The sequence below is a fragment of the Ranitomeya imitator genome, chromosome 8, assembly GCF_032444005.1.
Source record: "Ranitomeya imitator isolate aRanImi1 chromosome 8, aRanImi1.pri, whole genome shotgun sequence".
NCBI classification, from domain to species: Eukaryota; Metazoa; Chordata; class Amphibia; order Anura; family Dendrobatidae; genus Ranitomeya; species Ranitomeya imitator.
In genome coordinates, this window is record NC_091289.1 from 121,686,358 (window position 1) to 121,700,865 (window position 14,508).

The 14,508-nt window shown below is 51.4% G+C and overlaps 1 protein-coding gene across 2 annotated transcripts in view; it reads right to left on the bottom strand.

Annotated features, from left to right (window-relative positions):
• Positions 1–12,031, bottom strand: part of WDR47 (WD repeat domain 47) — a 68,149-nt gene extending 56,118 nt beyond the window's left edge. Inside the window, exon 1 of one of the 2 annotated variants that reach the window (XM_069737325.1) lies at positions 11,856–12,031. The gene's annotated coding sequence lies outside the window, so the exon portion shown is untranslated. The remainder of the gene's footprint in view (positions 1–11,855) is intronic. The other variant, XM_069737326.1, reaches the window with a different exon arrangement.
• Positions 12,032–14,508: the final 2,477 nt, after the last annotated feature.

Sequence of the window (14,508 nt, forward strand, 5' to 3'; positions counted from 1 at the left end):
CAGTATACTCTTATGCCCCTTCCCATAACCTGTAATAGCTGCTGCCACCAGAGAGGAGCTGGGCTCTGCGTTCATGCCCAGGGCACAGATCTGTGAGGCTGCCCGCTCGCTGGCACAGGGGGGCTCATTTGCACATCGCACCATGAATAATTGAACAGTCTGGCTCTCCCATCTGGATAGGATGCCCCTTCCCAATACTCTGGGTGTGAAATAATTAAAAGTCAATACGAGAGCAGCTCTGAAATGAGCCACAAGCAACAAAGGAAATGACATTCTGTCTGTATGGTTTCCAAGCCAGAGAAGACACAAGGGGCGGGTGGGATAGCTCTCCCAGCTGCCGCTCCCCACTACTCCCACTGTGTGATCACTATCTGGCAGGCAGACCTCCCACCCCATCGAATATATTAACAGCGGCAGCTCACTATTTGGCAGCGGGGGTCACTCCCTGATGGGCAACAGGGAAATGGAGCAGCAAAAAGGGGCAAAGATAAAGATGTGAGATTACAGGAGAAGCCACGACCTGACTACACGGCACAGGAGAAGAGATCAGGTGGTGAAGAGGCATCGGCACAGAGGAGGTCATCTCATCACACCAGCATCCCCACTAATGGGCACAGAGGGGGTCATCTCATCACAGCAGCATCACCAGTAATGGGCACAGAGGAGGTCATCTCATCACACCAGCGTCACCACTAATGGGCACAGAGGAGGTCATCTCATCACAGCAGCATCACCAGTAATGGGCACAGAGGGGGTCATCTCATCACACCAGCATCACCACTAATGGGCACAGAGGGGGTCATCTCATCACACCAGAGTCACCACTAATGGGCACAGAGGGGGTCATCTCATCACACCAGCATCACCACTAATGGGCACAGAGGAGGTCATCTCATCACACCAGCATCACCACTAATGGGCACAGAGGAGGTCATCTCATCACACCAGCATCACCACTAATGGGCACAGAGGGGGGGGGGGGGGGTATCTCATCACACCAGCATCACCACTAATGGGCACAGAGGGGGGGGGGTATCTCATCAAACAAGCATCACCACTAATGGGCACAGAGGGGGTCATCTCATCACACCAGCACCACCACTAATGGGCACAGAGGGGGTCATCTCATCACACCAGCACCACCACTAATGGGCACAGAGGGGGTCATCTCATCTCACCAGCACCACCACTAATGGGCACAGAGGGGGTCATCTCATCACACCAGCATCACCACTAATGGGCACAGAGGGGGGGGTATCTCATCAAACAAGCATCACCACTAATGGGCACAGAGGGGGTCATCTCATCACACCAGCACCACCACTAATGGGCACAGAGGGGGTCATCTCATCTCACCAGCACCACCACTAATGGGCACAGAGGGGGTCATCTCATCACACCAGCATCACCACTAATGGGCACAGAGGGGGGGGGGGTTTCTCATCAAACGAGCATCACCACTAATGGGCACAGATGGGGTCATCTCATCACACCAGCATCACCACTAATGGGCACAGAGGGGGGGGGGGGGTATCTCATCAAACCAGCATCACCACCAATGGGCACAGAGGGGGTCATCTCATCACACCAGTATCACCACTAATGGCCACAGAGGAGGTCATCTCATCACACCAGCATCACCACTAGTGGGCACAGAGGGGGTCATCTCATCACACCGCCATCACCACTAATGGGCACAGGTGGGGGGGGGTGGGGGGTTAATCTCACCACACAGGCATCACCACTAATAGGCACAGAGGAGGTCATCTTATCACACCGGCATCACCACTAATGGGCACAGGTGAGGGGGTCATCTCACCACACAGGCATCACCACAGAAGGGCGGTCATCTCATCACACCAGCATCACCACAGAGGGGGGGGGGTCATCTCATCACACCGGCATCACCACTAATCGGCACAGAGGAGGTCATCTCATCCCACCACCATCACCACTAATGGGCCCAGTGGAGGTCATCTCATCACACCAGCATCACCACTAATGGCCACAGAGGGGGGTCATCTCATCACACCGCCATCACCACTAATGGGCACAGAGGAGGGGTCATCTCATCACACCAGCATCACATCACCACTAATGGCCACAGAGGGGGTCATCTCATCACAGGAGCATCACATCACCACTAATTGGTACAGAGGGGGGTCATCTCATCACACCGGCATCACCACTAATGGGCACAGCCAAAAGTGACAGAAATGTCATGGGTTAATAAAGAGTAGCAGGTTATGTGTGGGCAGCCACTGATTGGCACATTAATGCCCAGCGCCCCATATTCTAAGCAGTCGGGTGTACACAACGGAGCTTCATGTGTGAACAGTAACAAAAGGTTGTGAGAGACCCGACAATCTATAGAAGGAATTGCATTACTATGACTGGACTAGGCCGGGGTCACACTCAACGTATGAAAACTTGGTCCGAGTCTCCCTGCCGAGAGTCGCACAAGTGTTCTCCGTATGGTCATCTGTGTGTAATGAGTTTGCAATGCAATTATGCGATCTTCTCACACCTATATATCCGTATGACATGCGTATGGCTTTACATTTCTCAATGCTTTTTCCCCATTTAATTTAATGGCTCAATGGGCTGAAATGAGGAAAATGGCTGCATATTTGTTGCAAGCTGGACGGATGGTCCATGTGGTGTCCAATTTATTTTCGCACCTATCGGCTTGCATTGGCGAGTCTTGCACGATATACACGTACAATCACAGCATGCTGCAATTTTACACGCTCGTCGAATACGCCTGAGAAAAAAAACAGTGATGGGAGCTGCCCCATAGATTAACACCGGTCCGAGTGCTACGGTATGTGAGGTTTTCTCGCCTAGCACTCGTCTGTATTCTACAGTAGTGTGAAGCCGGCCTTAAAGTAGCTTTCCCATAAACAAACTTAATTTAAAATCAATAGATATTGGAATAATTTCCACATTTGGATGTTTTTTTTTTGTTGTTTTTTTTTTAAATGTCCCTGTGCTGAGATAATCTTATAAATATCCCCTGCTGTGTACTGTGTAGTGTTTGACCGTACAGGGACATGGTCCGATCATACCATATCTCCTGGGTGGGGAGGAAGTAAAAAAAAGTATAAAAGACAGGACAGCACGGGATCACAGCGGATTCTGTGAGGCAAAACATCTGCCTGTGTTTTAAAAATGTTTTACCTCAAAGAAAGAATCAGCTGTGATCCCCTGTTGTCCGGTCTGTATAGTCTTTTCCTTCCTCCCTGCCCAGGAGCTCAAGTATTATCAGGCCATATTCCTGTATGGTCAGACACAGCCATTACACAGAGGGGACATTTATAAGATTACCTCACCACAGGGACATTTTATTTAAACACATCCAATAGTGCAAGTTATTATTATTCCAAGATGTATTCATTAAAATTAACTTTCTTCATGGGAAAACTCCTTTAAGAAAGACTGTATACTGTAATGGTACCAATAACTACAGGGCACCAGGCTCCATACCTGTATACAGTGCAGTGTACCGGCCTCCGTGCCTGTATACTGTATATAGTGCAGGATATTGGCCTCCGTACCTGTATACTGTGCAGGGTATCGGCCTCCGTACCTGTATACTGTATACAGTGCAGTGTAAAGGCCTCCGTGCCTGTATACTGCATATAGTGTAGTGTCCCAGCCTCCGTACCTGTATATAGTGTAGTGTCCCAGCCTCCGTACCTGTATATAGTGCAGTGTACCAGTCTCCGTGCCTGTATACTGTATATAGTGCAGGGTATCGGCCTCCGTACCTGTATACTGTATACAGTGCAGTGTACCGGTCTCCGTACCTGTATACAGTGCAGGATATTGGCCTCCGTACCTGTATACTGTATACAGTGCAGTGTAAAGGCCTCCGTGCCTGTATACTGTGCAGTGTACCAGCTTCCGTACCTGTATACAGGGCAGTGTATCAGTCTCAGTACCTGTATACTGTATACAGTGCAGTGTACCAGCCTCCGTACCTGTATACTGTATACAGTGCAGTGTACCAGCCTCCGTACCTGTATACTGTATATAGTGCAGGGTATCGGCCTCTGTACCTGTATACTGTATATAGTGCAGTGTCCCGGCCTCCGTACTGTATATAGTGCAGGGTATCGGCCTCCGTACCCGTGTACTGTATATAGTGCAGGGTATCGGCCTCCGTACCTGTATACTGTATACAGTGCAGTGTACCAGCCTCTGCACCTGTATACTGTATATAGTGCAGTGTCCCGGCCTCCGTACTGTATATAGTGCAGGGTATCGGCCTCCGAACCTGTATACTGTATATAGTGCAGAGTATCGGCCTCCATACCTGTATACAGTGCAGTGTACCAGCCTCCGTACCTGAATACTGTATATAGTGCAGGGTATCGGCCTCCGTACCTGTATACTGTATACAGTGCAGGGTATCGGCCTCCGTACCTGTATACTGTATATAGTGCAGTGTCCCAGCCTCCGTACTGTATAAAGTGCAGGGTATCGGCCTCCGCACCTGTATACTGTATATAGTGCAGAGTATCAGCCTCCGTACCTGTATACTGTATATAGTGCAGTGTCCCGACCTCCGTACTGTATATAGTGCAGGGTATCGGCCTCCGCACCTGTATACTGTATATAGTGCAGTGTCCCGGCCTCCGTACCTGTATACTGTATATAGGGCAGGGTATCGGCCTCCATACTTGTATACAGTGCAGTGTACCAGCCTCTGTACCTGTGTACTGTATATAGTGCAGAGTATCGGCCTCCGTAACTGTATACTGTATACAGTGCAGTGTCCCGGCCTCCGCACGTGTATATAGTGCAGTGTCCCGGCCTCCGTACCTGTATACTGTATATAGTGCAGGGTATCGGCCTCCATACCTGTATACTGTATACAGTGCAGTGTACCAGCCTCCATACCTGCATACAGTACAGTGTACCAGCCTCCGTACTTGTATACTGTATATAGTGCAGTGTCCCGGCCTCCGTACCTGTATACTGTATATAGAGCAGGGTATCAGCCGCCGTACCTGTATACTGTATATAGTGCAGTGTCCCGGCCACCGTACCTGTATACTGTATATAGTGCAGGGTATCAGCCTCCGTACCTGTATACAGTGCAGTGTCCCGGCCTCCGTACCTGTATACTGCATATAGTGCAGTGTACCGGCCTCCGTACTGTATATAGTGCAGAGTATCTGCACTATATACAGTATACAGGTGCGGAGGCCGATACCCTGCACTGTATACAGTACGGAGGCCGGTACCCTGCACTGTATACAGGTACGGAGGCTGGTACACTGCACTATATACAGTACGGAGGCCGGTACCCTGCACTATATACAGTACGGAGGCCGGTACCCTGCACTGTATACAGGTACGGAGGCTGGTACACTGCACTGTATACAGGTACGGAGGCCGGTACCCTGCACTGTATACAGGTACGGAGGCAGGTACACTGCACTATATACAGTACGGAGGCCGGGACACTGCACTATATACAGTACGGAGGCCGGGACACTGCACTATATACAGTACGGAGGCCGGTACACTGCACTATATACAGTACGGAGGCCGGTACACTGCACTATATGCAGTATACAGGTACGGAGGCCGGGACACTGCACTGTATACAGGTACGGAGGCTGATACCCTGCACTATATACAGTATACAGGTACGGTGGCCGGGACACTGCACTAAATACAGTATACAGGTACGGAGGCTGATACCCTGCTCTATATACAGTATACAGGTACGGAGGCCGGGACACTGCACTATATACAGTATACAAGTACGGAGGCTGGTACACTGTACTGTATACAGGTATGGAGGCTGGTACACTGCACTGTATACAGTATATCGGTACGGAGGCCGATACCCTGCACTATATACAGTACACAGGTACGGAGGCCGATACCCTGCACTATATACAGTATACAGGTACGGAGGCCGATACCCTGCACTATATACAGTATACAAGTACAGAGGATGATACCCTGCACTGTATACCGGTACGGAGGCCGATACCCTGCACTGTATACAGTATACAGGTACGGAGGCCGATACCCTGCACTATATACAGTATACAGGTACGGAGGCCGATACACTGCACTATATACAGTACACAGGTACGGAGGCCGATACCCTGCACTGTATACAGGTATGAAGGCCGGTACACTGCACTGTATACAGTATGGAGGCCGGTACACTGCACTGTATACAGTATGGAGGCCGATACCCTGCACTGTATACAGTATGGAGGCCGATACCCTGCACTGTATACAGTATATAGGTACGGAGGCCGGTACACTGCACTGTATACAGTATGGAGGCCGATACCCTGCACTATATACAGTATACAGGTACGGAGGCTGTGTCCCGACCTCCGTACTGTATATAGTGCAGGGTATCGGCCTCCGCACCTGTATACTGTATATAGTGCAGTGTCCCGGCCTCCGTACCTGTATACTGTATATAGGGCAGGGTATCGGCCTCCATACTTGTATACAGTGCAGTGTACCAGCCTCTGTACCTGTGTACTGTATATAGTGCAGAGTATCGGCCTCCGTAACTGTATCCTGTATATAGTGCAGTGTCCCGGCCTCCGTACTGTATATAGTGCAGTGTACCAGCCTCCGTACCTGTATACAGTGCAGGGTACCGGCCTCCGTACCTGTATACAGTGCAGTGTACCAGCCTCCGTACCTGTATACAGTGCAGGGTACCGGCCTCCGTACTGTATATAGTGCAGTGTACCAGCCCCCGTACCTGTATACAGTGCAGGGTACCGGCCTCCGTACTGTATACAGTGCAGTGTACCAGCCTCCGTACCTGTATACAGTGCAGGGTATTGGCCTCCATACCTGTATACTGTATATAGTGCAGTGTACCGGCCTCCGTACCTGTATACTGTATATAGTGCAGGGTATCGGCCTCCATACTGTATACAGTGCAGTGTACCGGCCTCCATACCTGTATACTGTATATAGTGCAGGGTATCGGCCTCCATACTGTATACAGTGCAGTGTACCGGCCTCCATACCTGTACACTGTATATAGTGCAAGGTATCGGCCTCCATACTGTATACAGTGCAGTGTACCGGCCTCCATACCTGTATACTGTATATAGTGCAGTGTACCGGCCTCCGTACCTGTATACTGTATATAGTGCAGGGTATCGGCCTCCATACTGTATACAGTGCAGTGTACCGGCCTCCGTACCTATATACTGTATACAGTGCAGGGTATCGGCCTCCATACTGTATACAGTGCAGGGTATCGGCCTCCATACTGTATACAGTGCAGTGTACCGGCCTCCATACTGTATACAGTGCAGTGTACCGGCCTTCATACCTGTATACAGTGCAGGGTATCGGCCTCCGTACCTGTGTACTGTATATAGTGCAGTGTATCGGCCTCCGTACCTGTATACTGTATATAGTGCAGGGTATCGGCCTCCGTACCTGTATACTGTATACAGTGCAGGGTATCGGCCTCCGTACCGGTATACTGTATACAGTGCAGGGTATCATCCTCTGTACTTGTATACTGTATATAGTGCAGGGTATCGGCCTCCGTACCTGTATACTGTATATAGTGCAGGGTATCGGCCTCCGTACCTGTGTACTGTATATAGTGCAGGGTATCGGCCTCCATACCTGTATACTGTATACAGTGCAGTGTACCAGCCTCCGTACCTGTGTACTGTATATAGTGCAGGGTATCGGCCTCCGTACCGATATACTGTATACAGTGCAGTGTACCAGCCTCCATACCTGTATACAGTACAGTGTACCAGCCTCTGTACCTGTATACTGTATATAGTGCAGTGTCCCGGCCTCCGTACCTGTATACTGTATATAGAGCAGGGTATCAGCCTCCGTACCTGTATACTGTATATAGTGCAGTGTCCCGGCCACCGTACCTGTATATAGTGCAGGGTATCAGCCTCCGTACCTGTATACTGTATACAGTGCAGTGTCCCGGCCTCCGTACCTGTATACTGCATATAGTGCAGGGTATCAGCCTCCATACTGTATATAGTGCAGTGTACCGGCCTCCGTACTGTATATAGTGCAGTGTCCCGGCCTCCGTACTGTATATAGTGCAGTGTCCCGGCCTCCGTACTGTATATAGTGCAGTGTACCAGCCTCCGTACCTGTATACAGTGCAGGGTACCGGCCTCCGTACTGTATATAGTGCAGTGTACCAGCCTCCGTACCTGTATACTGTATACAGTGCAGTGTATCGGCCTCCGTACCTGTATACTGTATATAGTGCAGGGTATCGGTCTCCGTACCGGTATACTGTATACAGGGCAGTGTATCGGCCTCCGTACCTGTATACTGTATATAGTGCAGGGTATCGGCCTCCATACCTGTATACTGTATATAGTGCAGGGTATCGGCCTCCGTACCTGTATACTGTATATAGTGCAGGGTATCGGCCTCCATACCTGTATACTGTATACAGTGCAGGGTATCGGCCTCCGTACCTGTGTACTGTATATAGTGCAGGGTATCGGCCTCCGTACCGGTATACTGTATACAGGGCAGTGTATCGGCCTCCGTACCTGTGTACTGTATATAGTGCAGGGTATCATCCTCCGTACCTGTATATAGTGCAGTGTACCAGTCTCCGTGCCTGTATACTGTATATAGTGCAGGGTATCGGCCTCCGTACCTGTGTACTGTATACAGTGCAGTGTATTGCCCTCCGTACCTGTGTACTGTATATAGTGCAGGGTATCATCCTCCGTACCTGTATACTGTATATAGTGCAGGGTATCGGCCTCCGTACCTGTATACTGTATATAGTGCAGGGTATCGGCCTCCGTACCTGTATACTGTATATAGTGCAGGGTATCGGCCTCCGTACTGTATATAGTGCAGTGTATCGGCCTCCGTACCTGTATACTGTATATAGTGCAGGGTATCGGCCTCCGTACCTGTATACTGTATATAGTGCAGGGTATCGGCCTCCGTACCTGTATACTGTATATAGTGCAGGGTATCGGCCTCCATACCTGTATACTGTATATAGTGCAGGGTATCGGCCTCCGTACCTGTATACTGTATATAGTGCAGGGTATCGGCCTCCGTACCTGTGTACTGTATATAGTGCAGGGTATCGGCCTCCGTACCTGTATACTGTATATAGTGCAGGGTATCGGCCTCCATACCTGTATACTGTATATAGTGCAGGGTATCGGCCTCCGTACCGGTATACTGTGCAGTGTATCGGCCTCCGTACCTGTATACTGTATATAGTGCAGGGTATCATCCTCCGTACCTGTATACTGTATACAGTGCAGTGTATCGGCCTCCGTACCTGTATACTGTATATAGTGCAGGGTATCAGCCTCCGTACCTGTGTACGGTATATAGTGCAGGGTACCGGCCTCCATACCTGTATACTGTATATAGTGCAGGGTATCGGCCTCCGTACCTGTGTACTGTATACAGTGCAGTGTATTGGCCTCCGTACCTGTGTACTGTATATAGTGCAGGGTATCGGCCTCCGTACCTGTATACTGTATATAGTGCAGGGTATCAGCCTCCATACCTGTATATAGTGCAGGGTATCATCCTCCGTACCTGTATACTGTATATAGTGCAGGGTATCAGCCTCCGTACCTGTATATAGTGCAGGGTATCATCCTCCGTACCTGTATACTGTATATAGTGCAGGGTATCAGCCTCCGTACCTGTGTACGGTATATAGTGCAGGGTACCGGCCTCCATACCTGTATACTGTATATAGTGCAGTGTATTGGCCTCCGTACCTGTATACTGTATACAGTGCAGTGTATCGGCCTCCGTACCTGTATACTGTATACAGTGCAGTGTATCGGCCTCCGTACCTGTATACTGTATACAGTGCAGTGTATCGGCCTCCGTACCTGTATACTGTATACAGTGCAGTGTATCGGCCTCCATACTGTATATAGTGCAGGGTATCGGCCTCCGTACCTGTATATAGTGCAGGGTATCTGCCTCCGTACCTGTATACTGTATATAGTGCAGGGTATCGGCCTCCGTACCTGTATACTGTATATAGTGCAGGGTATCGGCCTCCGTACCTGTATATAGTGCAGGGTATCGGCCTCCGTACCTGTATACTGTATATAGTGCAGTGGATGACAGCGTATTTCCCACAAGCTCCAGCACAGCCCGGCCCATACACATGGTGCAGATGAAGCAGAGCTCAGTGAGAGTCGCCGTCCTCGGTGATATTTTTTGTACGGCTTTTGATCAAATGAGAATTATCCTCCGATCTGACAGATCAGAAGAGATAATAACTAATACAAATGCTCATTTTTCTTGGAATTGTAAAAATCCCTTTTATTCTGTACCCAGAAAAGGCCGGAGATCACACAGATCAGCGGATAATCCAAAATGTGATCTCACACAGATCTATAGCACAGCAACAGATCCCGCTCTACCAATGTGATCTCACACAGATCTATAGCACAGCAGCAGATCCCGCTCTACCAATGTGATCTGACACAGATCTATAGCACAGCAGCAGATCCCGCTCTACCAATGTGATCTCACACAGTTCTATAGCACAGCAGCAGATCCCCCTCTACCAATGTGATCTCACACAGATCTATAGCACAGCAGCAGATCCCGTTCTACCAATGTGATCTCACACGGATCTATAGCACAGCAGCAGATCCCGCTCTACCAATGTGATCTGACAGATCAGCAGACACAGACCTCACACATATCGGTGGACAATACACTTCACCAATGTGAGCTCCTCATACAGATCTATTGCACAGCAGCAGATCCCGCTCTACCAATGTGATCTCACACAGATCTATAGCACAGCAGCAGATCCCGTTCTACCAATGTGATCTCACATGGATCTATAGCACAGCAGCAGATCCCGTTCTACCAATGTGATCTCACATGGATCTATAGCACAGCAGCAGATCCCGTTCTACCAATGTGATCTCACATGGATCTATAGCACAGCAGCAGATCCCACTCTACCAATGTGATCTGACAGATCAGCAGACACAGACCTCACACATATCGGTGGACAATACACTTCACCAATGTGAGCTCCTCATACAGATCTATTGCAGAGCAGCAGACCACAGAGCGCAGCAGTGATCTCACGTAGATCTATAGCACAGCAGCAGATCCCGCTCTACCAATGTGATCTGACAGATCAGCAGACACAGACCTCAGTGGACAATACACTTCACCAATGTGAGCTCCTCATACAGATCTATAGCACAGCAGCAGACCACAGAGCGCAGCAGTGATCTCACATAGATCTATTGCACAGCAGCAGACCACAGAGCTCAGCAGTGATCTCACATAGATCTATTGCACAGCAGCAGATCCCGCTCTACCAATGTGATCTGACAGATCAGCAGACACAGACCTCAGTGGACAATACACTTCACCAATGTGAGCTCCTCATACAGATCTATTGCAGAGCAGCAGACCACAGAGCGCAGCAGTGATCTCACATGGATCTATAGCACAGCAGCAGATCCCGCTCTACCAATGTGATCTCACATAGATCTATAGCACAGCAGCAGATCCCGCTCTACCAATGTGATCTGACAGATCAGCAGACACAGACCTCACACATATCGGTGGACAATACACTTCACCAATGTGAGCTCCTCATACAGATCTATTGCACAGCAGCAGACCACAGAACTCAGCAGTGATCCCACACAGATCTATAGCACAGCAGCCAATGTGATCTGACAGACCAGGACACCATCTATGTGGACAGATCTGTGATCCCTCTTGTGATCTCCCCTGGACACCCCCGGAGTGTGCCGGCAGGATGATGGCAGACAGACGCTGTGAGCTCAGTGATGTATGAGATTCCCTGGTACCTGGTGTTCCCGTCTCCCGGTCCGGTGTCCCAGAGTCCCGGCCGGCTGTGTCGCTTCTGTGAGCCCCGCTAGTCCCCGTGTCAGTACCAGCTCCGCTGCAGAAGGCGCTCCCCGCTGTTCCCCGGTGCCCGGGCCGCACCACCACCCTGTCTCTGCGTCTCCCTCTTTTCTCTGCGGTTGTCAAGCGGATCCGCCGGTAACCAATCACAAGCCGCAGTGTGAGGACCCCGGGCAGTGCTGTCCCCGGCTCTGCCTGAGAAGGTGTGGTGCACATGATGGGATGTGGGGGCAGAGCTGTCATGTGACCGCAGGCTGAGGGTCTGGCACTGACCGCCGGGGGTCCCGTACTAGATGCTCAGGGTCCGGTGCTGACTGCTGAGGGTCCAGTACTAACTGCTGAGGGTCCGGTACTAACTGCTGAGGGTCCGGTACTAGATGCTCAGGGTCCGGTGCTGACTGCTGAGGGTCCAGTACAGACTACTGATTGTCCAGTACTAACTTCTGAGATCCGGTACGGTACTAGATGCTCAGGGTCCAGTACTAGATGCTCAGGGTCTGGTACTGGCTGCCGAGGGTCTGGTTCTGGCTGCTCAGGGTCGGGTACTGACCGCTGAGGGGCTGGTACTAGATTCTTGGGGTCCGGTACTAACTGCTGAGGGTCCGGTATTGGTTGCCAAGGGTCCGCTACTGGCTGCTCAGGGTCGGGTACTGACCGCTAAGGGTCCGGTAATAGATTCTTGGGGTCCGGTACTGGCTGCTGAGGGTCCAGTACTAGATGCTCAGTGTCCGGTACTGGCTGCCGAGGGTCCGGTTCTGGCTGCTCAGGGTCAGGTACTGACCGCTGAGGGTCTGGTACTAGATTCTTGGGGTCTGGTACTAACTGCTGAGGGTCCGGTACTAGATCCTCAAGGTCCGGTACTAGATGATCAGGGTCCGGTACAGGCTGCTCAGGGTCCGGTACTAGATAATCAGGGTCCGGTACTGGCTGCTGAGGGTTCAGTACTGACCACTGAGGGTCCGGTACTAACTGCTGAGGGTCCGGTACTGACTGCTGAGGGTCCAGCAATAGATGCTGAGGGTCCGGTACAGACTACTGATGGTCCAGTACTGGATGCTCAGGGTCCGGTGCTGGCTGCTGAGGGTCTGGTACTGGCTGCCGAGGGTCCGGTACTGACTGCTGAAGATCCAGCACTAGATGTTGAGGGTCCGGTACTGGCTGCTGTGAGGGTCCGGTACTGGCTGCTGAGGGTCTGGTACTAGATTCTCAGGGTCCGGTGCTGACTGCTGAGTGTCCGGTACAGACTTCTGAGGGTCCAGTACTAACTGCTTGGGGTCCGGTACTAGATGCTCAGCGTCCGGTACTGACTGCTGAGGGTCCGGTACTAGATGCCCAGTACTGGCTGCCAAGGGTACGGTACTGACCGCTGAGGGTTCGGTACTGACTGCTGAGGGTCCAGCACTAGATTCTCTGAACGCTGAGGTTCCGGTACAAGATTTTCGGGGTCCGGTACTAACTGCTGAGGGTCCGGTACTGGCTGCCGAGGGTTCGGTACTGGCTGCTGAGGGTCCAGTACTGACTCCTGAGGGTCCAGCAATAGATGCTCAGGGTCGAGCACTAGATGCTGAGGGTCCAGTACTGGCTGCTGAGGGTTCGGTACTAGATGCTCTGGGTCTGGTACTGACTGTTAAGGGTCCGGTACTAGATGCTCTGGGTCCAGTACTGGCTGCTGAGGGTTTGGTAATAGATGGTCAGGGTCCGTTACTGACTGCTGAGGATCCGGTACAAACTACTGATAGTCCGGTACTGGCTGCTGAGGGTCCGATACTGGATGCTCAGGGCCCGGTACTGACTGCTGAGGGTCCGGTACAGACTACTGAGGGTCTGGTACTGGCTCCTGAGGGTCCAGCATTAGATGCTGAGAGTCCGGCACTAGATGCTGAGGGTCTGGTACTGGCTGCTTAGGGTCCAGTACTGGCTGCTGTGAGGGTCTGGTACTAGATGCTCAGGGATCGGTACTAGATGCTCAGGGTCTGATACTGACGGCTGAGCGTCCGGTACAGACTACTCAGGGTCCGATACTGACTGCTGAGGGTCCGGAACTAGATGCTCAGGGTCCGGTACTGGTGGCTGAGCGTCAGGTACTAGATGCTCTGGGTCCGGTACTGACTTCTGAGAGTCCGATACTGACTTCTGAGGGTCCGGTACTAGATGCTCAAATTCCGGTACTGGCTGCTGTGAGGGTCCAGTATAGATGCTCTGGGTCCGGTGCTAGATGCTCTGGGTCCGGTACTGACTGCTGAGGGTCCGGTACTAGATGCTCAGGATCCAGTACAGACGGCTGAGGGTCCTGTACTAGATGCTCAGGGTTCAGTGCTAGATGTTCAGACTCTGGTACTGACTGCTCAGGGTCCAGTACTGACTGCTGAGGGTCTGATACTAGCTGCTCAGGGTCCGGTACTGGCTGCTGAGTGTCCAGTACTGGCTGCCGAGGGTCCGGCACTGGCTGCTGAGGGTCCGGAACTGGCGGCTGAGGGTCCGGTACTAGATGCTCAGGGTCCGCCGGTACTGGCTGCTGAGTGTCCGGTACTGGCTGCCGAGGGTCCGGTACTAGATGCCCAGGGTCTGGAACTAGCGGCTGAGGGTCCGGTACTA